Here is an 18,824-nt window from a genome sequence, read left to right as displayed (position 1 = left end):
CCCCACATGACCACCCACATGACTAAGTTGTGTTCCAGTCAGGCTGACTGCACGGAGCTAGGACGCCCCGCAGACAGGGCTGGAAACCTGCGCGGCCGCAACAGCAGCTATGCGAACCTACGCAGGCATCTGAATTTTAAAGCGGCGATTCTAATCCCCATCAGATAAGGCGACCCAAGGGAGGGTCGGGTCGTGTAATGAAGCGTGGATTGAGATAAGAGAGAGTCTGAAAATGACAAGGGAGGCACCGATCGTCTGGTCTGAGGTCAGCTATTGCAATAAGGTAAATAACTTTTTTTAGTACATTCGCCTTGTAAGTCCTTTAAGGCTAAGTTTACAGTGGTGCGTTGCGGTTCAGCATAACGGCCACATTGTAACGTGGTTTGATGCACTGCAATATAATGGCGTGTGGCATCATAATGCAAATGCTTCATTGTAACTTTAAAAGCTGGTTAACAGTGATAGTCAAACATACTTTCCATTGACTGTATGCTTCACTGTATGATATGCAACATGCAGATATTGAGCAGCACCGATTTCCCGATTTGTTGAGTTCTGGCTGTTACAGAGAATGCAACGGCCACTGTGAACCTAGCCCAATGCCAACCTAATATTTATATGAGTACCGTGAGTAACATTCTGGACCACTCCGCAATCTTCAAATTTACTCCGCCAAAAGTACATCAGCTCCCTGGCTGCAGCAATGCTACGTTACCCTTCGGCTGTCGTTTAGAGACTTTGGCCCCAGATAGCATGCCTGATAACGTTTTTGGTAAAATGTCAAAACATAAAATGAACTTTAGCATTAGAAACTCTCCTGGGCTGAACCGGAACTTTGCACAGGACTACATCAGAGCCAAAAATTAGAGCTGGTCTGTGAGATGCAATTAATTAATTCAGTCTGGGATGCTAATCTATTCCAGATTGTAAATAGAATCAATCTGAATCTACTGTAATACTATCAAGTTTTTTCAATAAATAGTGAAAAGGGTAAGGGCCGTTTACACTTAATCAGTTGGTATGCATTAGTACGCGTTGGTACATGTTTTTTCCATAGCAGTGCATTGGGAAGAAGATTTCAATTAACCACTTGCCGACCGCCTACTTCATATTGGCGGCGGCAAAGTGGCAGCCCCAGGACCACGTAACGCAGAATGGCGTCGGGTCCTGGGGGAGGGGATTGCGGGCGATCACGCGCGCATCGCCGGCATTAGGCTCCGCCCACATGTGACGTCAACCCGCCGGCCAATCAGCAGCGCCGGCGGGTTGCAACGTTTTGAACCAGCCTATAGAAAGTGTATAACACGCTTTGTTAAGTAAACAAAGCGTGTTATACACGCTGCCTCCTCCCCGGTGGTCACAGCGCTCGATCGACCACCAGAGAGGAAGGCAGCACTGTAAGTGACACCACACACACACTGATCCTACCCCCCCTGCACACTGATCGCCCACAGCACCCATCAGACCCCCCCTGCCCACCCCCTGACAGCACTGTTTGCACCCAATCACCCCCCTAATCACCTATCAATCCCCCCCTGTCACTAACTGTCAACGCTATCTTTTAGATCAGGTCCTAAACTGCCCCCTGGGGGCGCCTGATCACTCCCCCACACCCTCAGATCCTCCCCAGACCCCCCCCCCCCAGTGTACTGTATACAGCCATTCTCCCCTGTAATCACCCATCGATCACCCCCTGTCATCACCTGTCACTGCTGTGACGCCGGGCGACGCCCAGTCGTCCGAGGATTCGCGGCCGATTGTCCGATCGCAACCGTGATCGGAAAACTGACATTCTTTATTTTTAAAATAGAAGTTTTTCCTTCCTGCCTTCCCCCCCCCCTTTTGCCATGAGGGCTGAATGGGCCTGCGTTAGCATATGGCTAAAGCAACCTGGTTTAGCAAGAAATCCTGTTAAGGCTCCCGGAAAAGCTCTGGTGACACTAATGTGCTAATTGGGCAGAGCTGAAATACCAACAGAGTCTATTCAACAGGGGAAGCTAGCACAGCATGAGGTCTATTGACACCTACATTCCTCCCAGTCTTGACGGCACCGACTAAACTGAGTATGGAATGCATGGTGTTGATAACTTTGTCACATTTTGCAAATACCATCCATGGGAGGAATATGAAAATTACATAATTTTGTTTCCCTAATTCTGTAGAATATGGTGATACTAGACATAGCCAGGTAACCCGAGCAGGGGCTGAGATATGAATAATGGGGTTCCCGTGCGCCCCAAATATTGCAAGTTTGATGTCCTATGAACGTGTATTCTCAGCCCAATCTGAATATGAAATCGGTTTGCATGTGCGACAAAACCCCGGCGGGGTATGAAATTGGACATATTTTGTGGATGGCTGGAAGTTCCTCCCCTGAGAACTCACTGCCTGACACGCCCCTGGGCTGAGCTTGAGACTCCGCCCAGAAATGTCAGTGCTCAAAACTGATTGCATGAGGACCCCCAGCCAATTCCCCCACTTTCCATCATACCGAAAAGACTGCCACTGCTTGGGGAAATAGCAGTGGCCATCTTGCAGGCGGAGCAACGGCCATGTGGTTCGGCCATATTGCGAACTAACTGCAACAAAGGAACTTTGTCTTTTCCCGAACGGACTTTCCACAGAATCATAAGTATTCGTTCTTTTTATCCCTTTTTCTTTTATGTACTGTGTTATCACTGTCTCTCATCGTTTAATTGTTCACGATTGTCTGTATATATTAATTATTTATATTGTAACAAATAAAGGCTTTTTAAAAGGTCTTTACCTCTCAGTAAAACCTTCTATTCAGTATACACAGACGAGACCTAAACTTCCGAAGGGACGCTACTGTTTTGATAGATAGATAGGAATTGCACAGTTTTAACCGGTTGTTTGTTTCACAGGTCTATAGCCAGTTAGCAGTTTTCTCTGGGCTGATAGAAAACAGAGATGGTGGCAAATCTACCCCTGGGTTGGAGTAAAAGTGTATTTTCGTAACCTCACAGGCTCCCTACTGCGTCGTGACGCTCAAACTCCGCCAATTCTACGCAGATTGCGTCCATAGCTCTCAATCTGTGTGCTAGAATCGGATCGGACGGTTTTGCGTGTTCACGGCCAGTGGGGCTCTTGTGACAGTGGTGGCAGTGGTGGGATCTGTGTGTGCTGATAGTATCTCAGGTAGGGCTATCGAATTAGCCCTATCGAGAAACGAACTAATTCGTTGGTAGTGACTGAGTGCAATATATTTTTCATATATACAGAGAGACTGTGTAACCAGTACCCCTCCCCTAAGTTTTCTTTTATTTGGCATGGAAATGTCCGGGAATTACAAGGTCATGGTCCTATCCGACCTGCAGAGTCTGTGCGAGGCGAGAGGCATGGACATCCGCGGCAAGAAACAGCAGGACCTGATAACGGACTTGTACCGATGGGATAGCCAGAATCTGCGGACGCTGGAGGTGTCCACTGTGGAGGACACCGGCTCATCTAACGCAAGTCGAGGGGAACCAGAGACTGAAGATCCTGTGCGTACCGAGGTTGAGCAACCCGCGGGCAATGCGGCAACAGATACGCAGGAGGCTGTCAGTGTGATCCCCGACCCCAGAACCCCTGAAAGTACTCGCCTGGAACCGGCCAGTACTGGACTGTCCAGTTATGTTGATCCAGTAATGCAGCAGGCATTGCAAAAGCTGATGGAAACTGATGTGGACAAGTACCTGCAGTACATGGCGGAGCAAAAGCGAGAGGAACGCCAATCTGCAGAGGCGCGGGAGAGACGACAGCATGAGCTGAACATGGCGAAAGTGCAGCAAGCCAGCCGGAGTTCAACGCCCAGCCTCCCTGCTGAAGGGACTGCCGCTCCAGTAAGTGCAAAATTTAAATTTGCTATTATCGAAAAAGACACTGACATTGACTTGTTTTTGAGGTCTTTTGAAAAGGCCTGCCGTCAGTATCGTCTGTCCCAAGACCAGTGGGCCAGACATCTGACACCCTTGCTGCGCTACAAAGCGCTTGATGCTTTCTCAGAGTTGCCTGTGGAAAAGGACAATGATTATACCGCTATAAAGGAGGCTATAATCACTAAGTACCAGCTGACGCCAGAAGCCTACCGGAAAAGGTTCAGGTCCTGGCAGAAAAAATCTACTGATTCTTATCAAGATGTGGTCAGCAGTCTGCTCACCACACTCCGCCAGTGGACGCTAGGCCTCACTAAAGGGTCTTACGGTGTCCTGGAGGACTTAATCGTCCTGGAGCAGTTTCTGAACATTTGCCCGGCTGATGTACGCCAGTTTGTGCTGGAGCGCCGACCGGCGTCAGCGACGGTCGCTGCAGACCTCGCTGAGACCTTTGCAACGACCAGGGTGCCGGAGACCCGCAGGACTGCCCCATCTAGCTGGAGAGGAGGTCAGTCCCACAATTTTGCAGACTCTCCTACCTCTGTGAGCCGTGCGCCCCAGAGGCCATCCAGCGCAGCTGCTGCGTCCAGGCCTGCAGTAACAGAGGGCATCACCTGTCACTTTTGCCGCAAGCCCGGACACATGAAGTTTAACTGCCCGGAGCGGAGGCAGACAGCGCCAGCTCCTGCACCACCTACACCTCGCCCACGGCAACTGCCGCCAGCCAGCGCACCCCAGCCGGGAGCACCCAACAACGTCATGTTCGCAGGTGGGAGAGGGATCCACTCCGCTACGAGCAACCACCAGCTGGTTACAGTGAACGACCAGCTTGTTACCGGTTTCCGCGACACTGGAGCGGATGTCACCCTGGTGCGTGCGCACCTGGTCCCGACGGAAAATATCCTCCCTGACAAATACCTTACCCTCACTGGAGTGGGGGGCACTCTTTCTCGCATTCCCCAGGCTCGGGTGTCCATCGATTGGGGGGTGGGGGTTCAAGAGAAGGTTGTTGGGGTCCTGGACCAACTGCCGGTCCCAGTTTTGTTGGGGACCGACCTGGGCAAGCTTGTGTCCTATTATGAACCTGCCCCAAGCCCCTCAGACTGCCAGGAGGGAGACGGACTCTCCGCCCACACTAAGGTACTTTGCACCAAGGGGCAAGAACAGGGGGGAGGTGGGTTGAATGTGCCCAGTCCAGGGGTACCGAGTCCAATAGTACCTGTGTCACAGGTACCTGTGTTTGATATACCGATTGTTTGTGATGAAAATGTTGTTGTACCTGTCACTGTAATTCATGCATGCAGCCAGGATGTGAGTAATGCCAGTATGTGCCAGTCTGAAGGTGTACCTGTACTGGCAGTAACACGCAGCCGCGCTGCTCAGAACCTGGGCTCAGAGCAGGTGGAAGAGGTTCCGGCCTCCTCCCCCTCCTCTGACCACAGGGATGGTAGCCTTCAGCCACTAACTGCATATGCCACGGGCCAGCTGGCTGGAGAGCGGTCATTTGATGTGGGTGACAAGGTATATGCCCTTCTTCCCGTGAGGCAGAACAAGCTGCAAGCAGCCTGGGAGGGGCCTTTTACTGTAGTGCAGCGGTTAAACCCTCCGACGTATCTAGTGAGCATGGGGGGCAGGAAGCAGAAGAGCTTTCATGTAAACATGCTGAAGGCCCACCATGACAGGACCCAGTATGCGCTGCCAGTGTGCAGCCGGTTAGAGCAGGGAGAGGCAGACCCCCTGTTAGACCTGCTGGCTGACGTACGAGATGTGGACGGCGACCTAAACGTCAATCCACAGCTCGCCTCAGCCCAGCAAGAGCAGTTACAGAAGGTGCTGGGCCAGTACCAGCACACCTTCTCCGGTATCCCGGGGCGGACCAGTATGGCGGTGCATGGGGTAGATACAGGTACCCATCCCCCCATCAGGCAATCCGCTTACCGTGTCTCTCCCGAGGTACAGGCGGACATGCAGAAGGAGGTGAGGGAGATGCTGGAGTTAGGGGTGGTTCAAAAGTCCAGTAGTGCCTGGGCAGCCCCTGTTGTCCTGGTCCCCAAGAAGGACCAGACAACTCGGTTCTGCGTAGACTACAGGAAACTGAACGCCATCACCACTACAGACGCCTACCCCATGCCTCGCATTGATGAGCTGCTAGATACACTGGCATCAGCCAGGTACCTATCAATCATGGATCTGAGCCGGGGGTATTGGCAGATACCACTTGCACCTGACGCGAGGCAAAAGTCGGCCTTCATCACCCCTTTCGGCCTCTTCGAGTTCACGATGATGCCCTTTGGGATGAAGAACGCCCCCGCCACGTTTCAGCGGGCCGTGAACGACCTGCTAGAGGGAATGCAAGGGTTCGCTGTAGCGTATCTGGATGACATTGCGGTGTTCAGCCCCACCTGGGAAGAACACCTCAAACACCTGTCCCAGGTACTAGAGAGGCTGGCCATGGCCAATCTGACGGTTAAACCGAGTAAGTGTCAGATTGGCATGACCGAGGTGCAGTACTTAGGTCACCGGGTGGGGGGTAACACCCTGAAACCTGACACGGGAAAGGTGGACGCCATCCTGGCATGGCCTCGACCTATCACGAAAAAGCAGGTCCAGGCGTTCCTGGGGACCGCCGGCTACTATAGGAAATTTGTTCCCGCCTATAGTACACTGGCGAAGCCCCTGACCGATGCCACTAGCAAGAAGCACCCCAAGGTTGTTAGCTGGACCCCCGCTTGCGAGAATGCCTTCCAGGCCTTGAAGCAGGCCCTCGCAAGCGCCCCTGTGCTTCAGGCCCCAGACTTCAGTCGTCGGTTTGTGGTGCAAACCGATGCCTCTGACTACGGTCTCGGCGCAGTCCTCAGCCAGGTGGATGGAAAGGGGGATGAACACCCTATCCTCTACCTGAGCCGGAAGCTCCTGCCCCGAGAGGTAGCCTACTCCACAACTGAAAAGGAGTGCCTGGCGATCGTGTGGGCCCTACAGAAACTGCAGTCGTATCTGTACGGCCGCTCCTTCACGATCGTCACTGATCACAATCCCCTGAGTTGGCTAAACCGTACTGCTGGAACCAACGGCAAGCTCCTACGGTGGAGCCTGTCATTGCAGCAGTACGACTTTACGATCCAACACAAAGCAGGCAGCCGACACCAAAACGCTGATGGGCTGTCGCGGTGTCAGGGGGAACCTGACCCAACAGCGCCAATAGCTGCTACGGAAGGCGTCCTGTTGACACCTCCCTGAGCAGAGCTCGGGAAGGGGGAGGTGTGACGCCGGGCGACGCCCAGTCGTCCGAGGATTCGCGGCCGATTGTCCGATCGCAACCGTGATCGGAAAACTGACATTCTTTATTTTTAAAATAGAAGTTTTTCCTTCCTGCCTTCCCCCCCCCCTTTTGCCATGAGGGCTGAATGGGCCTGCGTTAGCATATGGCTAAAGCAACCTGGTTTAGCAAGAAATCCTGTTAAGGCTCCCGGAAAAGCTCTGGTGACACTAATGTGCTAATTGGGCAGAGCTGAAATACCAACAGAGTCTATTCAACAGGGGAAGCTAGCACAGCATGAGGTCTATTGACACCTACATTCCTCCCAGTCTTGACGGCACCGACTAAACTGAGTATGGAATGCATGGTGTTGATAACTTTGTCACATTTTGCAAATACCATCCATGGGAGGAATATGAAAATTACATAATTTTGTTTCCCTAATTCTGTAGAATATGGTGATACTAGACATAGCCAGGTAACCCGAGCAGGGGCTGAGATATGAATAATGGGGTTCCCGTGCGCCCCAAATATTGCAAGTTTGATGTCCTATGAACGTGTATTCTCAGCCCAATCTGAATATGAAATCGGTTTGCATGTGCGACAAAACCCCGGCGGGGTATGAAATTGGACATATTTTGTGGATGGCTGGAAGTTCCTCCCCTGAGAACTCACTGCCTGACACGCCCCTGGGCTGAGCTTGAGACTCCGCCCAGAAATGTCAGTGCTCAAAACTGATTGCATGAGGACCCCCAGCCAATTCCCCCACTTTCCATCATACCGAAAAGACTGCCACTGCTTGGGGAAATAGCAGTGGCCATCTTGCAGGCGGAGCAACGGCCATGTGGTTCGGCCATATTGCGAACTAACTGCAACAAAGGAACTTTGTCTTTTCCCGAACGGACTTTCCACAGAATCATAAGTATTCGTTCTTTTTATCCCTTTTTCTTTTATGTACTGTGTTATCACTGTCTCTCATCGTTTAATTGTTCACGATTGTCTGTATATATTAATTATTTATATTGTAACAAATAAAGGCTTTTTAAAAGGTCTTTACCTCTCAGTAAAACCTTCTATTCAGTATACACAGACGAGACCTAAACTTCCGAAGGGACGCTACTGTTTTGATAGATAGATAGGAATTGCACAGTTTTAACCGGTTGTTTGTTTCACAGGTCTATAGCCAGTTAGCAGTTTTCTCTGGGCTGATAGAAAACAGAGATGGTGGCAAATCTACCCCTGGGTTGGAGTAAAAGTGTATTTTCGTAACCTCACAGGCTCCCTACTGCGTCGTGACGCTCAAACTCCGCCAATTCTACGCAGATTGCGTCCATAGCTCTCAATCTGTGTGCTAGAATCGGATCGGACGGTTTTGCGTGTTCACGGCCAGTGGGGCTCTTGTGACAACTGCCACCCATCAGATTAGACCCTAACCTGCCCCTTGCGGGCATCTGATCACCCACCCACACGCTCAGATCGCCCACAGGCCCACCCTCATAACACCTACCAAGTGCATTGTTTACATCTTTTCTCTCCTCTAAACACCAACTGATCACCCATCAATCACCCATCAATCACCCCCTGTCACTGCTACCCATCAGATCAGTCCCTAATCTGCCCCTTTTGGGCACCCAATCACCCGCCCACCCCCTCAGATTGCCCTGAGACCCCCTCTGATCAACTTGCCAGTGCATTGCTTGCATATATTCGACCCTGTAATTACCTTCTGATCAACTATCAGTCACCCCGTCACCTCCTGTCACTGCTACCCATCAGATTAGACCCTAATCTGCCCCTTGCGGGCACCCAATCACCCACCGGAACCATCAGATCGCCCACAGACCCCCCCGCCAGTGCATTGCTTGCGTATATTCTCCCCTGTAATTACCTACCGATCACCTATCAATCACCCCGTCACCACCTGTCACTGCGGGCTCCTGATCACCCTCCCCCCTGCCCTTAGATCTCCCTCTGATCACTCCACCCTGCCCTAGATCACCCCCCTGCCATTGTGTACATCTAATCTCCTGTCTGTAACGCTTGATTGTGCTTTGATTGGCTCCAATTGTCTCAATTGCCCTGTGACTGACTTAGATTGCCCCGTGATTGGTTTTTTGATTGTCCCGTGATTGGCTTCTTGATTGTCCCGTGATTGGCTTCGATTGTCCCGTGATTGGCTTCTTGATTGTCCCGTGATTGGCTTCTTGATTGTCCCGTGATTGGCTTCGATTGTCCCGTGATTGGCTTCGATTGTCCCGTGATTGGCTTCGATTGTCCCGTGATTAGTTTTCGATTGTCCCGTGATTGGCTTTGATTGCGCTGATTGGCTGTGATTGCCCTCTAAATCACTCTTATTGGCTCTAATTGTGTTGTAATTGCCTTGATTGCCCTCTGATTGTCTGTGATTGTTTGTGATTGCCCCCATTGCTGTCTGTTTGCCCCCTGATCACCCCCCCCCCCCCGGTCACTATCCTAGTGATCTAAAAACAGTGTTTTTAGTATAACTAGTGTTAACAGTTAGGCCAGTTAGCTAGGCCCCTGTGTTAGTGTCAGTTAGCGCAAAGCCCAGCGCACCACTGTCACTAATTAGTCGCTGATTAGCGTCATCACTGTCGCTAATCAGCATTGGTACTATATAGTATCTGTAAGTGATCATTACGGATCGCACACAGATCTATATTGGGGTCACTAGGATCCACTAAAAACGCAGTGTTTGCCGATCAGGCCTGATCGTTCGCCTGCACTTGCGTTCAGCCCGCCCCACCGCAGTGACAGAATTTTTTTTTCTGATCACTGCAAAAAACACTGTACAATAGCTGTGGCACTGTAAAGATCAGTTTTGATTTTTTTTTTTTTCAAAACTCAGTGACCACAGCTTTCTGCTCCGCAAGTACTCCCTTTTGCTAGGTAGGTGCTTTTTTTTTACTGGGTAGTCTCAGAGGAATACCCCCTAAATTTAGCAGCCCACCATGGCATTCCGATGATGAGGTTCTCAGGTACATGGCCCAGTCGGATGAGGGCGATTGGGACGTCTCATCCGACGAATCTTCTGGGTCAGAGTACGAACCTGTGGACAGCAGTGGCTCGCTGACCGATAGCGATAATGAGGTTGAGGTCCCGGCTAGAGCCAGGCATACCACACACCATGTCACTGGACCGCAGGATCTGCCTCAAGGGCAGCAGAGTGGTGCTAGCGCTGGTCTGAGGTTTCATGGTGAGGCATACACCAGCAGCGCAGCATCTCCTGGACCTAGCACCAGTACTTCCGTAGACCCTGGTGAAGCGGTGAGCACCAGAAGGGAAGTTGAAACTGGTTCGGTGGCACGTGCATTAAGACCCGAGTCGCAGCCACCAAGAAAACGGGCCCGTACTACCCATAGTCTTCCAGAGGTGCTGGCAAATCCCAATTGGCAATCCCCTGGTTCCGCTGAACCCGTACTGCCCCCTTTCACCGCCCAGTCTGGAGTCCAGGTGGAGACAGATAATCTAGGAACGGCCCTAGACTTTTTTCATCTGTTCTTCACCGAGGATCTCTACGACTTAATTGTGGCCGAGACCAACCGTTATGTCACACAATACATCACCGACAACCCGGATAAGTACTATGCCCAGGCTTACCGGTGGAAACCACTCCAAGTTTCCGAACTTAAAACTTTTTTGGGCCTTCTCCTTAACATGGGTCTAGTCAAATTGAATGTATTGCGGTCTTATTGGTCTACACTCCCAATATATCACCTGCCCATGTTCTCTGCTGTCATGTCCAGGACACGATTTGAGATGATCCTGCGCTTCCTGCACTTCAATGACAACACAACCTGTCATCGAAGTGACCACCATGCTAATGACCGGCTCCACAAAATTCGGCCCCTCATAGACCACATGTCATCAAAATTTGCAGATGCTTATACCCCTGAACAGCACATCTGTGTAGACGAGTCCCTCATACATTTTACCGGGCGCCTTGGCATCAAACAGTACATCCCAAGCAAGCGCGCCCGGTATGGGGTGAAACTGTATAAGCTCTGTGAAAGGGCCACAGGCTATACTTATGGTTTTAGGGTCTATGAAGGAAAAGACTCAAAATTGGAGCCGGTCGGATGCCCTGACTACCTGGGGAGCAGTGGCAAGATTGTGTGGGACTTGGTGTCACCTTTGTTCCAGGAGGGGTACCATCTTTATGTGGACAACTTCTACACAAGTGTGGCCCTCTATCAGCATTTAAAGATAGAAGGGATCCGCTGCTGTGGCACCGTGCGGCCTAGTCGCCGGGGCTTCCCCCAACGGCTCGTTAGTACCCGGCTTGCACGGGGGGAGAGGGCTGCCTTGTGTACAGATGACCTGCTCGCGGTGAAATGGAAGGACAAGAGGGACGTTTACCTTCTGTCCACCATTCACACAGACACGACAGTCCAAATTCAACGGGCAACTGAGGTCACTGAAAAACCCCTCGCCGTCCATGACTATAATGCTTACATGGGAGGGGTGGACTTCAATGACCAGATGTTAGGGCCCTATTTAGTTTCCCGCAAAACCAGACGCTGGTATAAAAAAGTGTCTGCTTATCTAATTTAATTGGGTATTTACAACAGCTTTGTTCTCTACAGTAAGGCTGGGAGAACTGGAGTGTTCCTTAAATTCCAGGAAGACATCGTTATGGAACTCCTGTATCCAGGAGGTGCCGTGGCCCAACCTTAAAATGCAGTTAGCCGGCTGCATGAAAGGCACTATGCCTTTCCCATTCCGAGTGCCCCAAATCAACGCACCCCAAAAAAACGTTGTCGTGTCTGCAGCAGGGCTGGAACAAGGCGTGACACCTCTGTTTACTGTCCCATGTGTCCTGACCAGCCTGACCTATGCCTAGGGCAGTGTTTTCAGAGGTATCATGAGCAGATACACTTTTAGAGAGTAGGGAACTCCAGACATAGCAGTAGACACACAAGGGTCTCTGTGCTATTTCACACTGGCGTGATGTGTTAGAGAAAATTGCCTAGCGAAAGTCACACTTTGCGGTCCCCCCCTACGCCGGAAGTGCTTGACTTAACGCTAGTGCATGCCTACGTTACTGCATGGCTTCTGCGGCAATTTGGGTCGGCCCGGAAGTCATGTTAGTCTACGGCGACGCAGTTACTTACTAGGCTGAATGCGATTACTGTCGAATGCTACTCTAGCGGTATTCCCTGAAGGTCTGTTTGGGGCGATGCGGTGCGCGCGACCCACCGGATACGCCAATATGCAGTGTGAACCCAGACATCAGGTTTCCAGAGACCCTAATACACAGTGCTGCCAGAAACCTCTCCTTTCACTTGGGACAAAGTGCATTATGTACTTCGCCACATCTCTGTGCGATTTGCAATTTGCACATTGTCCCATGGCGGACGAGAGGTTTGTCCTCAGAAAGGTAAGAGAAAAAAAAAAAACCAAAAAAAACAGGTAAGCAAAAAAGTTAATGTTTGGTTCCCAATGTTAATGTTTGGGTTAAAAATGTTCATTAAAGTTTATAAAAGTTGATGTTAATAAAGTGATTGCTTTGCTGCTTGCTTGTTTTTTGTGTGTGTTTTTCTCTCTTTTCTTCCATCCTTTACCCTTCCAGGTGGACCGACCGACCGCCCAACCAGCTGCAGCACTGATGGTGCATCCAGACAGAAGCATTGTGTGTCTGTCAGATTACACACAAGTCGGTGCATGCAGCGCTGCAGGACGAGATTTCTCCTCCGCAGTAAAAAAGATACGTTTGCCGAGGCATATGAGCTGAGGGGTGGTGTTGGAGCTCCTATGCTTTGGCAAGCACTTTGTATCAAAAAAGAACTCTGGCAATGATTTGTTCATCCACATCGATCGGTGTGAATGGATAAATCGGCTTTGCCAGGGCATACGAGCTGAGTGAGTGGACGTTTTTGGGTGGCAGCTCCTATGTCCTGGCAGACGCCTTCCCCTTCTATGAACTCACCATACTCCTAAGTGACTACCTTGGGGTGTCTTCTTTCTAAAATGGGGTCACTTGTGGGGTTCCTATACTGCCCTGGCATTTTAGGGGCCCTAAACCGTGAGGAGTAGTCTTGAAACCAAATGTCGCAAAATGACCTGTGAAATCTTAAAGGTACTCATTGGACTTTGGGCCTCTTAGCGCAGTTAGGGTGCAAAAAAGTGCCACACATGTGGTATCGCCGTACTCAGGAGAAGTAGTATAATGTGTTTTGGGGTGTATTTTTACACATACCCATTTAAATTTTGTCCCTATCACAATATATGGCGCCAATATTATATTTGGAAATAAAGATGCATTTTTTCCGTTTTGCGTCCATCACTATTTACAAGCTTATAATTTTAAAAAAGTTCATAGTATACCCCCTTCAAATGTATATTTAAAAAAGTTCAGACCCTTAGGTAACTATTTATGTTTTTTGTTTTTTTTATTGTAATTTTTTTTTCCATAAAAATTTGTATTTGGGTAATATTTTGGTGTGGGAAATAAACCGTTAATTTTTAATGTTATATGTGTAAATTGTAATGTAAAAAATATGTAGATGTAGTTTTACTATTTGGCCACAAGATGGCCACCTTGAGTTTATTTTTTTCTCCTTGTGCTTCTCGATAACCGGAAGCAGAAGAGAGACAGGGAATTTTTTTTTTGCAGAAAGACTGAAGCCTCTAGTAAGAGCGCTTTGGTTTTTCAGCTGGGGACACGGATCGGTGATCGGGAACCATGTTCCCGTTCACTGATCCCAGGGCTACCAGGGGACAGCACAGGGGCACGCCCGCAATCGTGCGCGGGAGCGCGCCGAAGTGCAGCACCGCAGCAGAGCAGCCGCCTGGATGTGAGCATCATGTCTGGGCGGCAGAAATGGTTAAAGGCGTATTGAGCTGACAGCTATATGGAGGCTGACATATTTATTTCCTTTTAAACAATACCAGTTGCCTAGCAGCCCTGCCAATAATTTGGCTGCAGTAGTCTCTGAATAACACCAGGAACAAGCACACAGCTAATCTCATCAAATCTAACAATAATGGGCTCTATTCACTAAGCATTACCACATTCGGTAATGCTGAAAACAGCTGACTTTACAGATCACCTTCCCAAATTACAATTCACTCAGGGCCCGTTTCCACTAGCGCGAATCCGCATGCAGACAACGCATGCAGATTCGCATAGGCAATACAAGTGGATGGGACTGTTTCCACTTGTCAGTTTTCATTTGCGTTTTTCTGTGCAGGAGTTTTCTGCACGGTAGACCCCGCAGAATTCGCCTGCGTGTGGAATGCAGGCGAATCGCAGGCAATGTATTTAATAGGGTAATCGCACGCGATTTTGGCATGTGTTTTTCCCCGCGATTTCGCATAAAAATCAATGTTAAATTACACAGGCAGTGACATGGTTAAAATCGCATATACCCTTACCTATGCGGAATCGCATGCGAAATCGCGGCAAAAAACGCATGCAGAATCGCATCCGCATGCGATTTCGTCAGCGGTGGAATCCAGGTGATTCCGCACCGCAATAGTGGAAACGAGCCCTCAACCTACTTCTGCACATACAATTAGAATCATCAACTAGTGAGGTAAATTACCAACTTCTGCGGTAAATGCTTCAAGAAATGTCTAGAAATTGCAATTCACAAAGATTTATGCATACCGTAAATCGGGCAAAAGTGTGCGGTAGATTTGCCAGACAGCCAATAGGGAGAGCCGCACAGCCCTGCTTCTCACGCTGATTTGATTCGACAGGGTATTGAGCCGGTCTTCACTCTCACAGAGCAGAAGAAGGTGAATTTTTTTAGGCTTTTCTACATCCCTTTAGATGTGAAAATCTGTATACTGTTACACAGAAGAGCTCCCCCTGGTGGCTACAGCATATCTAAAGGGATGCCAGAAATGCACTGGATGAAAAACTCCAACTCATACGCTCAGCCCCCTGTCTCACCACTGACTTGGTCCACAGTTGGTAAGTGACACTTACCGAGCAGGGCTTAGTGAACTGAAGGATATTTGTTCAGTAAATTACCGAACTTCTGCCTCATGCGGAAGATCTTAAGTGAATTTGGAAAAATATGTGTAAAATACCAAATTCAGTATTTTACCAAACTGCCCTTAGTGAATAGAGTCCATTGTCAGAGAGACCTGATCTGCTGCAGGCTTATTCAGGGTCTATTGCTAAAAGTATTAGAGACAGTAGATCAGCAGGACAGCCAGGCAACTGGTATTGCTTAAAAAATAATAAAAAAAAATATGGGAGCCTCTATGTCTCTCTCACTTCAGCTGTCCTTTAAAACACACCTGGAGGCTACCATATTTATTTCTTTTTAAACAATGCACATTGCCTGGCTGTCTTGCTGATCATCTGCCTCTAATACGGTTAGCCATAGCCCCTGCACAAGCATGCAGATCACATGTTTCTGACTGGATTAGCCACATGCTTGTTTCAGGTGTGTGATTCAGCCACTACTGCAGCCAGAGATCAGCAGGACAGCCAGACAACTGGAATTGTTTAACATGAAATAAATATGGCAGCCTCCATAGAGCTCTCAGTCCATTACTAATTAAACCCACTCAGGGTGTAAACCCTAAGCTTTTCCAAGCACTGCATGGACCAGGATAACACTTCCAGTATTCATTTATTAATGTTATCAGTGTATTTGACTTGAATGATAATATTAAATACGTAACCTTTAAATATACTGTCTCTTTCACAGCTTTAAAAGTGAATCTGATGGGAGAAAAGCCAATATACTAACCTTGTGGTGGCTTTACATGCAGCTACTGGCAAATCCCTCTACAGCCGCCCGCATGATCCAAACAATTAGGTACAAACTGTTCCTGCTCTTCCTACTTCCTTCCTGATTATGGTCACCTGACTTTCAGTCATACCCTTCATAAAAGATTGCTGACAAGCATCTGACAGCTCAATCACTGACTAGAGATGAGATTCAAATGTGACTTTTGATTACTTTTTTTTTTTGCATACAAACTGGAATCACGACAGCCAGAAGCACATTCTCACACAAAGCTAATCAAAAACAAATGTTTAGCAGAGATTGGGCTCTATTCATAAAAAACTTGTGGCGAAAATACTCGTGGAGGTAAAATACCGCAGCGGTATTTTACACTTCTGGGTGGTCATTCATAAAAATCTTGCCAGCTGCGATGCAAGAGCGGAGATCTCCCGCTGAAGGCTGGCGGTAAGCTGTCGGAAGGCATGCGGAAACACTTCAGCCGGCAGAGTCCCTCCGTGCACTGCTCTCTCTGGGAGGTCTGTCCCATTCACTTGTATGTAATCTGCAAAATCAGAGGAAGCGGTATTTCCCGTCCACATACCGCTTCCTCTAATCTTTATGAATGGCCATTTTGTTACTTTTTTCTAGATAAATCTAGAAAAACACTGGAGAAGGCGGAAATTTCTCGCTCTGCTGGGGGATTGTAGATTTTCATGCGGGAACAGCTTTTATGAATGCCCACTTTGCTAAATGGACGGGAAAATCCGCTGTTTTGAGCGGAAAACTTGCGGTAAGGTTTTATGAATAGAGCCCATTATGGTTAGTGAGACGCAAATAACTCTAAGCTGATGCAGGATTATGCAAATTTTATATGTAACTGTATGCAGTTTAAAAATGGACCAATTCAATCTCTTCAAGATCAAATTAGGTCCATCTTCAAACTGCATTAATTTGCATAATACTGCATCTACTCAGAATTATTTGTATTTTGTTGATCAGCCCAGGGGAATTTCCATTAATGGTGGCTTGGCACTACGGATGGTCGATGAAATTGATTTTCTAAACATGCCTAGCGTTTTTGGGAGCGTTTTTGTGTAGCAGATTACAAATACTGTTACAGAAAAAGCTGTTACTGAACAGCTTCTGTAACAAAAACGCCTGGAAAACCGCTCTGATCTAGCGTTTTCCACAGCGGTTTGCGTTTTTCCTATACTTTACATTGAGGCAGAAACGCTTCTGCAAACCGCAAGCGTGCAGCAGGAGGCACGTTTGCGGTTTGCTAAAAACCCCAAACCGCTGGTGTGCACCATCCCATTGAAATACATTAGCCAAGTGTTTTCACTGGCAGATGCGGTTGGCGGATCGCTCCTAAAACCGCTCGGTGTGCACTGGGCCTCACTGTTGCTGCCTGGGAGGTCTGTCTCCATTAACTTAGCTGTTATCCGCTGGCTTATCGCCTTTTCTAAACAGCCGGTATTCTCCGTCCTGATAACGCCTGCTCTAATCTTTATGAATTGACATGTAGTGATGTGTTGAGATAATCACCGCACAAGTCGGTAATGTCCCGCACTGCTCAGGAATGTCAGCTTTTCATGCGGAAACAGCTTTTATGAATTGACACTTTGATAAATGGTTGGTAAAGTCAGCAGTTTTGAGCATTACCGCATGCGGGAATGCTTTATGAATAGAGGCCTTTATTAGGGCTGCTCAAATCCGGGTCCGGGAGACACCCGGATAGTTGCTATCTGGATATCTCCCAGTAAACGTGGGGGGGGGGGGGTGTCAAGCTTACCTGTCTGGCGTCTTCTTCGTCCATCCCTGGCGCCTCCCACGATGCGGTCCTCCTTCAACCCCAAAGGAGGTAGTGTTTGTAGTCACGTGAGCGCTGCATGGAGCGCTTCGTGGGAGGTGCCAGACAGACGAAGAAGACGTCAGACAGGTAAGCTTGACCCCTCCGCCAACCCCACACAGGTTTACTGGGAGATATCCGGATAGCAACTATCCGGGTGTCTCCCCGATCCGGATTTGAGCAGCCCTAGCCTTTATGTGATGGTTGGCAACTAGGCCCAGATGTGTATCCATGTGACGGTTGCCTCTCCACAGCCCATGCTGGGCACTAGCAGGAGCTCAGCAAGTGTTCAGAAGCATCTGACAAGCGATGAATGCACTACGTCCAGATGCTTATGTTAAAGGGGCACCACAGCGAAACACTGTAAAATTTAAAATATGTGCAAACATATATAAATAAGAAGTACATTTTTTCCAGAGTAAAATGAGCCATAAATTACTTTTCTCCTAGGTTGCTGTAACTTACAGTAGGCAGTAGAAATTTGACAGAAGTGACAGGTTTTGGACCAGTCCATCTCTTCATAGGGGATTCTCAGCAAGACTTTGATTCTTTATAAAGATATTCCCTAAAAAGAATTTAAACAATGATGCTGGCCAGCCTCCCTGCTCCCAACACAGTTTTTTGGCAGTTGGTCAGAGCAACTGCCATTCACTAATGGTGTGTACACACTTGAAAGATAAATGAAAGATATCAGACCAATTTTACCCCCTTCCATGTAGAATGAGAGCCACACCTACACAGTCTGTTCTATTGAGCTGAACTCCCCATCAGATACAAATATTTGCAGGATGCTCTACACAAAGATTCAAAAAATTCAAAAGAATCACACATTCAAAAGATCATTATCTGCAAAAGATCTGTTCCTGCAAAAGATCCATTCCTGCAAAATGCATTCATAGTCTATGATATCTGCAGATCCTCATACACACCTTGTTTAACAGACTTCATCTGCATATCTGACAATCATCTGCAGATCTGAGAATCCATCCTGGTGGATCTGATCTGCAGATGAATGTCTGTTAAACAAGGTGTGTATAATGATCTGCAGATATTATAGACTATGAATGCATTTTGCAGGAACAGATCTTTTGCAGATAATGATCTTTTGAATGTGTACAGCATCTTTGTGTGCA

At 48.5% G+C, this 18,824-nt stretch overlaps 1 protein-coding gene across 1 annotated transcript in view; it reads right to left on the bottom strand.

Annotated features, from left to right (window-relative positions):
* LOC137544101 (retinol dehydrogenase 7-like) overlaps positions 1-15,947 on the bottom strand; it is an 83,402-nt gene extending 67,455 nt beyond the window's left edge. Inside the window, exon 1 of the mRNA XM_068265165.1 lies at positions 15,864-15,947. The gene's annotated coding sequence lies outside the window, so the exon portion shown is untranslated. The remainder of the gene's footprint in view (positions 1-15,863) is intronic.
* Between the last annotated feature and the right edge of the window lie 2,877 nt (positions 15,948-18,824).

Source organism: Hyperolius riggenbachi, chromosome 2 (assembly GCF_040937935.1).
Source record: "Hyperolius riggenbachi isolate aHypRig1 chromosome 2, aHypRig1.pri, whole genome shotgun sequence".
Taxonomy (NCBI): domain Eukaryota; kingdom Metazoa; phylum Chordata; class Amphibia; order Anura; family Hyperoliidae; genus Hyperolius; species Hyperolius riggenbachi.
The sequence above is the reverse complement of the archived record's forward strand: the minus strand, read 5'-3'. Positions and strand labels throughout refer to the sequence as shown.